Raw genomic sequence first — 9644 nt, 5'->3', positions numbered from 1 at the left:
CTACTCTCATTGCATTTGTTACATTATATATAAGTAAAAATGTACTTTTGACACAAAAATAAAAATAAAAGCCAAGTTTGAAATTATGCCTAGATATTATCCTTTTTTTTTAATATCCTTTGTTCATTTGTTATGCATGAAGCTGCCAAACTTCATTCTGGAAAAATTTCAAATGAAAAGCTAAAACAATTTTTTTCTTTTTTCCCCAAATATTTTTCGTCAATTTTATCACATTCATGCTTTTTCTTTTCAAAGGAGCATTTGAATTTTTAGTATTCAGTTTGTTGCATTTCTGAAACAAATGTTGCTCTTGAGATTTATAACGTGGTTGTTTCCTTCAGTCAAAAGTATTACTTTTAATCACTGAAAGTGAAGGGATAAAAAAAAAACATGGAGGAAGAAAAAAAAAACTTTTATTTTCCCAACGCTTAATTTTTAATTAATTTTTTAAAATGTCCAATTTTTCGAACAAGACGTGGTCTTAATGACGTCACAAATGATGCTATTTGTCCGGTGCATCTTTCTTCCACATTTTCACATTATGATAATCAAGAAGCGAATTAAAATTGTGCTCTACGCTTGCTACCAACCATATCATTGCCAATATATGTGAGTAAAGATGCAATTTAAATATTTTGCTCTGTGGATGGCAACACAGAATAGCATTTCATCATTTGTGATGTCATCAGACAGAAGCATACACATTGAAAGCACACCGATGAAAGTAATTTTTAGAAAATATTAAACTTAAACAAATTAAATACTGTTTAAGGCTTTCACGGCCGGCGTCAATATGAGGAGATAACATTTTCGGGCTTATTGGCCGTGGTCTAGTTGGAGTAGAAATTCCAGACGTTTCGGCTTGCTTTGCTGCAGCCATCATCAGTGGTTTGAGTATGGTGAGACTGATTTCTGGCTTCGGTGGCTCCAGTATTTAAGCAAACTGCTGCTGCTGCGCTGCTGGTCCTGATTGGGAGGCGTTCTCAAGCCGCAGGTGGAATGGTTGGGGTTCCGATGGGTTTCCTTGGTTCTGATACGTTGATGACACTTTTGCAGTGTGGAGCCATGGAGAAGAAGACCTGCAGTTGTTTCTTCAACATCTAAATAGCATTCATCCCAGTATTCAGTTCACCATGGAGAAGGGAGCAATAATCAGCTGCCTTTCCTCGACGTTCTTGTGACGAAAAAGGAAGACGGGACGCTCGGCCACCAAGTGTACCGCAAGCCCACACACACAGACCGTTACCTTCATAAGAACTCAAACCACCACCCGAGACAAAAAATGGCTGTCATGAATACCCTCATGCACCGAGCAGAAAGAATCTACGAAAAAGACACATTTGAAGGAGGAACTGAAACACCTTGAGCTAGCATTTCAAGCCAATGGATTCACTAGAGGAGAAATTAGAAGAGCCCTTCATCCTAGGAAGTCCCAAAATAACGAACAGAAGCCTACCCCATCTGAACCATTAGGGAAAGTGTTCTTACCCTACCTACACAGAGTTACTGACCGAATTGGAAAACTCCTTGAAAAACACAACATCAAGACCATTTTCAAGCCCACCACTCAACTTAGGAATTGTTATCGCCCGGTGAAAGACCCCCGTGACCCTTTCTCCACATTTGGAGTTTACAAAATTTCGTGCTCCTGTGGATCAGTTTATGTTGGAACTACAAAGCGCAGCATCAAGACATGCCTTTCTGAGCATGTTCGTCATTGCCGTTTAGGAAACTATGATAAGTCAGCCGTAGCCGAACACAGCCAACAAGAAGGAGTCCACAACATCAAATTTAAAGACACAGAAATCTTGGCTACAACATCTCATTACTTTGCCCGTCTTCATCCCGAAGCTACAGAAATTTTCAAACATCACTTTAATTTCAACAGAAAAGAGGAGAATTTCAATTTACCAAAAACATGGCACCCTGCCCTCAGATCCACTCGCCACAACAGTCTAAAACATACTGTGGTCCCATCCAATCAGAAACCGGCAGCCACCACGGCTTGTGAATCTCATCCAATCAGGTACCAGGATCACCCAGCGGCTTGAATCTCATCCATTCAGGAACCTTATTCCACCAGCGGCTTGAGAATGCCTCCCAATCAGGACCAGCAGCAGTTTGCTTAAATACCAGATACACCGAAGCCAGGAATCAGTCTCACCATACTCAAACCACTGATGATGGCTGCAGCAAAGCAAGCCAAAACGTCTGGAATTTCTACTCCAACTAGACCACGGCCAATAAGCCCGAAAATGTTATCTCCTCATATTAAACAAATTATTTAAAAAATGGTGAGATCCTATGTTTTTAAGCATGCTCTTTCAGAAAAAAATACTTTTGAAATTTTGGAAACGACTCCATTCTTAATTTATCTCTTGTAGATTGCAGTTTGTTGATGTTTATTTTTATTACAAAAAATGGCGTACAGTTGAACTCTGTTAACACAACCACGGCTAATATGAAGTCACGGCTCACACAAACAATTTGTTAATTAAGGTTGGTTTACTACAGTGAAACCTCAATAAGTAGTCGACCGGTTAAGTGGTCACTCCGTTTAAGTGGTCATTTTTCTTTGGTCCCGAGAAGGTCTCATTCACAGTAATGTAAAATGATCCTCCTTTACTGGTCACCAAATTTAATTTTACCCGGTTAACTAGTCATTAAAAAATTGTTTTTGAAAATTCCTTTTACTTATCGGCTCTTAGAGAATAGTGTCGGACTTAGTTGAAGGAAGGCTGTTTGATAGTCATTTTTCTTGAAATCTTGATCCTCAGTTCTGGTCATTCAAAGCATACTTCTTGCTGTGACTCTGCCAAGTGCCAAGAGTATGAATTAAACTCCTTTCAGCAAGACATACAAAATCTAATACCTTGAGAAAGTTAGTCAGTATTTAACATCCGTCCAAAGAACTACAAACACAGAATTTAAAGCTTGATGTATGTTAGAAGAGATCGTTCTTTTCCGTAAGCAACAACTTCATAAGTTAACGTTGAATGATTCTATTAATGTACCGTAATTATACTAAGTTAAAATAAATTGTTGTTATTTATCAATGTATAAGTAAGAAAAAATAAAACAAAGTAACTATCATAAGTATTTTCCCCTTTTTAATATTTGCACTAATTTATAGATATTGATTACATAAGCTATTGTTTTTCTCACAAAATTCTACAGCTATTCATGAATGTTTGTAAGGCTTTTTTTTTCTTCCTTAATTTCCCACTCCACATAAGTAGTCACTCCGCATAAGTGGTCGAAAATTTTTGGTCCCTTGAGTGACGACTTAACGAGGTTTTACTGTATTTAATTACATTAAAAATGTCATGGATATTACATAGACCAGAATGAAAGTTTCGGTTAAGACAAACAAAACTTCTGACCTCGTCCTAGAAAAAAAACTTGAGTGCTTCAATTTTAATTTTTCAGCAATGTTTTATCACTTTAGAAAGCTCCCCATGTATTCCAAAATCCAGTAATTAACTTCCAACCCTTTTCTTTTAGTCATCAAGTAGTGACAGCTATTCTACCTTTTCCGGGGGGGGGGGGCACTGAAATTTTTCATTGAAAGTGTCAACGGTGGTATTATCCCCCAATTGTCCTTTATATCACATCACATCAAAAATTACGCGACCCAACCAACCGCAATTTGCGGAAGTGGCAGTTGGCAGCCACCCGTAGTGCAATGGACGGCCTCCGGCTGTGGAAGTCCCCTCCATGATCAAGGCATTCTGGACGCCAAGTCTGCACACCTGCCTCTTCTTAATCTTGAACACACATCCCAAGTTCATACTTGTTAGCTCTCAAGGGTTGGAAAATATTCTTTGCTGCCTTGAGCTATTGTTGGTAGCCAAGGCCTCTGCTATTCTAAAAGAGTTAAAGCTCATTACACCTGTTTATTTTTGGACAGGTCATCTTTACATTTGGGTATTACTACCTGTCCCTCACATTATCACCTTTCCACGAATTGGTTCTTCAGGCATTGTTAAAAGAATTTTACACAATAAGAACTAATGTTCCACTATTTCCGACCCTTCTATTTAGTCTCTTCTGGAATATCAATAAAGCACGCTATTTCATGCTGTGAATAATCTTAGCTTTTTCTGGTTTGTGCAAGAAAAAATTCCATTGTATCGATCCTGCCTGGTAATCCGACGATTCTTATAAACTGAATTTCACTTTATTTGATAGCCCATTAAAAGTTAAAGATGGCGAGCGTAAACAGAAAAGCACTAACGATTTGTGAAAAGGTAGACATTGTAAATGAGTAGCAAAGCAATTCTGTTCTATATTTACATACATTTTTTATTGTTCCTCATTTAACTTATTCACGGTTGTTACGAATAATGGTTAATACAAACAAATTCATGAATTTTAGTATTGTTGAACAAACAAGAAGCTCTGTCTAGACCTAAGCAAGCATCTTTCTTGTATTCCAATATCAAATTTCTAACATCAGATAAATATTTTTTCAATTAGCTAAGATTGCAAATTATGTCTGATACCCTTTTAACATATAACAGCTCTCATCTTTTGTGAAAAAAAAAAAAACCACTATAATATTAAAATCTGTTCGCGTCCGTCTGTCTGTCTGAAGATCGATCTTCTCTAGAACCACTGCGAATCGAGAGTCAAACGAGATACCGATCAATGCGGAATTTTGCAAAGAAAACAATAGGACCAATCTCGTAATTGTGCGACTTTAATTAGCGGAGATATTAATTAAAACGTTAATTAACATAACGTTATTCAGGAATTTTTATTTCTTTCCTGTTGCCATTTTGCATATGCGTGAGCAAGTAAAATTCTAATAATTGTTTTAAAAGAGATTTTTTTGACTGCTGTCCAAATCTTAAAACAACGTTTCCATCTAGAATTTCATTTTAAATTAGTTTAAAATTGGTTACCCTATTCGGACATAGCCTTTATTTTATCGTCTGTCCTTTTTTTATATTTTACATTCAACGTTCTTAAAACTCTTTTCAGCATATGAAAATTGTTTTTTTAGTTATGTTTATTGATTGTAGTGTAAGTTTATCATTCACCGGCCTCATATTTGGTACACTTAGGATGTGCGACTTATTATGTTTATTTTGTTGGACTTTTTCCCGTCACATAGGTGAGTTTTCGAATTGTAATAACTCTCTTTTTCCTTCCTGTTTCTATTTTTAAAATACAGTTTATATCGTTAAAAGAACATGTTAAATTTAGATTGTTTGGATATCTTTGTGACACAGAGTTGAACAAAAACGATTGTTTTTAAGGATTTTAATAAAGCTAAATTGGAATCTGATGACTTGGTATTAAATTAATGCTTATTGATAATTATTTAGTTTTGGTGCTTTAGTTTCACGTAATCAACCAAAAAGTATGTGTCATTCTATGTAAAAAACTGATTGTAATTGTACATAAATAGTTCAGATATAGTCTATCAGATATAATTCATTTTAACGTGAGCACAGATTATAGTTGATAATGCATATATTTTCATCTTTTGTACTAATGGAAAATACTCATAACTTGTATCATTGATAACTATGATTAACGTTAAAGAGATTTTTGACAAAAATATGCTCTACTGGTGTTTTGCAAACATTGCATTACGCGTATTTTTTTATTCCTCAGCGCTTTAGAAACTGATGTCAGAGTAATACAAAAACACCAATTGGACATCTCTTTCATTTTTTAAGTAGCCCGTGCAATGCCGGGAACGCAACTACTTGATATTAAGTCCTGTTGCTCAAATTGTTAGGATTTATAAATAGTTTTTAGTAGTGTTGGATTTTGGACTAGAAAGTTAAAAATTATCCCATAGGGGATAACATTATTATTATTTTTTTTTTTTGCATTGTTCATTTTGAGCATTTGTTTCTGAACATTTTCTTTGTCAAGAGCTTTTTTCAACAAAGTTGGTTTCAAGCTAATATGCTTTTAAGTTTGGAAACTATTTGCCTTCAGGGCCAAAAAGGTTTTTGTTCAAATCAAAAAATGAAACACAAGAGGGAGATTTCCTCGAGATCTTTCAAAGAAAAAAAGGTTTGTTCAAATCTGATCTATTCCTTCAAAAGTATTATTCTCATACAGACATACACACTTTTCCCATCTCAAAACCCAATTTTTAATTTTTCCCTATTTATTTGAGCAATTTATTTTATTTATTTCTGACCCTTATTTTTGTTTTAAGCTATATTTTTAAGATGCATTAAGCCTTCTTTAATGCTGTTTTCTGCTTTCTTTCTTTTACTTATGGGGAAAGTACTCCAAAACAGCAACTTTTATTTTATATATATTTTTTGCTGAAAACAACGAAATTTGTAATATTAGCTTTGATGAAAGAAATGAAATGAAAAAAAAAAAAAAAACACACACATCGCTTGCGTTTGGCGAACCTCACAGGTCGACCGGTTGCTAACCGCTGTGTTCTTGAGAGCTACCGACTTAATTGGTTGCTTCCAATGTCTTTTTATGATACTCACCGGTTGATCTATCAGTCAACCGCAACTCTAGCTGGTTAATTGGTTGATGGAACTACGTGACATTTTTGTCCAATTATATGTCTTTTTCACTTGCGTGTTATTTGTCTGCGTCATGTCTGCGCAAGTAACCGGTGATCAACCAAAAGCGTTTGATGAAGCATTGGTTCGTAAACAACCGGTTAGTAACCGCTGATGTCATTGCTGTCACATGATTAACCAACCGATTGCCACCTGTCGTGCTCATCGAATGTAAGCATCCTTGAATAATGCTTAGTTTTGCGAGGAATAACTTTAATCGCTATACTCATATTGTTTATTTTCCCCTTAGAAACCATTGCTGCCCCTGAAGACAATTATGCTTTAATTCTCACAAAGAAATAACTTTCAGTAAAAAGGAGTAGTTTTACAAATACAAATGTGATGACCAGCAACAGGCTCTGGGCCCAGCTAGGCTGATCCAAGTCAATCAATTAGTCCTCAATGAAGATCAATGGCCTTCTTAAAGCTATCCACCCCCTTGCTCATTACCGCCTCTTCTGGTTAGGTATTCCAAGTGCCCACAACCCTACTAAAGTAGTAGTTTTTCCCAATTTCTAAGTTAGCCTGAGATTTAAATAGCTTAAAACAATGACCCCTCGTCCCGCTTTCCGTTCAAAAATTTAATCCATTTACATCTTTCAATTTGATAAATTTAAATAACTGAAACATGTCCCCTCTGACTCTCCTTTGCTCCAAGCTATACATGTTAAGACTATTAAGTCTGGTATCATAATCTAAATCTAAAAGTCCCCTTACTAATCTAGTTACCCTTCTTTGAACCCTTTCCAATACAAAAATATCTTTCTAGATAAGGCGACCAAAACTGCCTATTCCAAATGAGGTCTTACTAAACTCCTATATAAAGGCAGAAGAACCTTCTTAGATTTGTTTGAAATAGATCTATTGATAAACCCAAGCATTTTGTTGGCTTTGTTACTAGCAATGCTGCACTGTTGACTAAACTTGAAGTCCTGATTTATTAAGATGCCCAGATCCATAACATTTTCTGCCTGATTAATGACTGAACCCTGCAAACAATATCTCGTACGCTTATTTCCATGACCTAAGTGTAGCACTTGACATTTCCCTACATTAACTGCCATACCCCATTTATCTGCCCACTTAGTAATATGATCTAAATCCTCTTGAAGCTGTTTTACTTTTTCTTCATTTTCGACAATCCCCATCACTTTTATATCATCAGCAAAACAATTCATGCTTCCAGAAATATTATCATTGATGTCATTCATAAAGATAATAAATAAAAGAGGCCCTGAAACTGATCTCTGAGGAACCCCGCTTAAAACATCACTCCATTTAGAATGATTTCCTCTCACAACTACTCTTAGTTTCCTACCAGTGAGCCAATTTCTAACCCAAAGTAAAGTTTTTCCTTCCACTCCTACGTCAGCTAGTTTGCTGATAATAGCAACATGCGGTACCTTGTCAAAAGCTTTTTGAAAATTAATATAAACAACATCCACACATTTTTTTGTTATCTAAAGCTGAGGTATCCTTGTCGTAGAAATGCAATAAATTAGTAGCACAGGATTTAACTTTCCTGAAACCATACAACAAACTAGTCAACAGACTATTAGTATCTTAATTTTAATCAAAGTTTTGAAAATCTTAAACATTACTGAAGTGAATCTTACAGGTCTATAATCCCCAGCATTATCTTTAGACCCCTTCTTGAAGAGTGGTGTTATGTTAACCAGTTTTCCAGTCTTCTGGCTCCTTCCCCGAGGAAAAGAAGCAGTGAAAATATTCAAAATAACATTCACTAATTCCTCTGCACATTCAACTAAAATTTTTGGATAAATATTGTCTGGTCCCGGAGCTTTGATTGCTTTAATCTTTTTCAAATAAAATAGAACCTCCTCCATGGAAAATACGAAATCTTCAAACTGTATAGTAGCTTGTGTCTTGTTAGTGTCAACTGTTGAGATACAGTTATCGTTAAACACACTGGAAAAAAAGTTATTTAGAACAATATCCCTATCGTTTTGGATTAAATTTCCATACTCATCAATCAATGACCCTATTTGACTGTTTCGAGCTTTCCTAGAATTATCGTAAGCAAAAAACCTTTTCGGGTTCCGATCAATGTAATCTGCTAGCCTTTGCTCCAATTCCCTTTTCTGAAATCCGTACCAAATACTTAAGATTTCGCCTTGCCTTACCATACTGCACTCTGGGCCTCTCTGCACTCTGAGCAGTTTCTTTAAACTGACAAAAAGCGGCTTGCTTATAATTAAGAGCTTCTTTAGTCTCCCTGGAGAACCAGAACCACATGGGCCAAATTTTGGTACTAACATCTTTTCTCCTAAATGGAACATAATCCCCAACTGTTTTAGCAAGTTCTTCCTTAAATTCTGTCCACTGCTGATCTGCGTCGCTATTTTCCAATCCTGACGAAAAAACCTCTATCAAGCTCTGCCTAAGTGCAACAAAATCAGTATTTCTGAAATTGGGCTCAAACCTAAAATTATCATCTTTGTACACTTCAAATTTAATCCAGAACCTAATGCTGTTATAATCACTATCTCCAATATAATTCCCCTACACACAACCCCAGAACAAAACTTCCTGTCACAAAAAACTAGATACAAAATCGCCTCCTCTCGAGTTCCCTGAGTTACAACTTGATCTATTGTCTCAACAAAAAGCGAAATTACCCGAAAGGTACTTTTAATCGGTGCTATGACGAAACCGTACGCAAATGCGTAGCAGACGACAAAGGTCCTTCGTTGATGCATTAAAAAAAACATCTCTTATTGGTTGCGTTCGACGAAACTCACCGGTCTACCGGTAAGTAACTGGTACTAACCGAAGCGTTCTATGAGCAACTGGTTACCATTCTAAGCAGTTGATTAGTATATTGAAGCACGTGATCATTAGCTGTCACGTGATTAACTAACCGGTCGCTCTCGGTCTAGCTCGTCGAACGCAACCATTATATATCAATCTGCAGTATGTATAGCAATCGTGGGCAAAAGCATAGTTTTATTTTCATAGTTTCTATTTTTCCTAACGAAAATAAAGTTTTCAAATTTACGCTGAAGCGGAGATTTATCTTTTTAGCTTAGCTTATGCTCGACAACCTTGACCGGTAGCTACCAGTTAGCT

The sequence above is a fragment of the Uloborus diversus genome, chromosome 1 (genome assembly GCF_026930045.1).
Source record: "Uloborus diversus isolate 005 chromosome 1, Udiv.v.3.1, whole genome shotgun sequence".
In the NCBI taxonomy this organism is placed as follows: Eukaryota; Metazoa; Arthropoda; class Arachnida; order Araneae; family Uloboridae; genus Uloborus; species Uloborus diversus.
Note: the sequence above shows the minus strand (reverse complement) of the source record.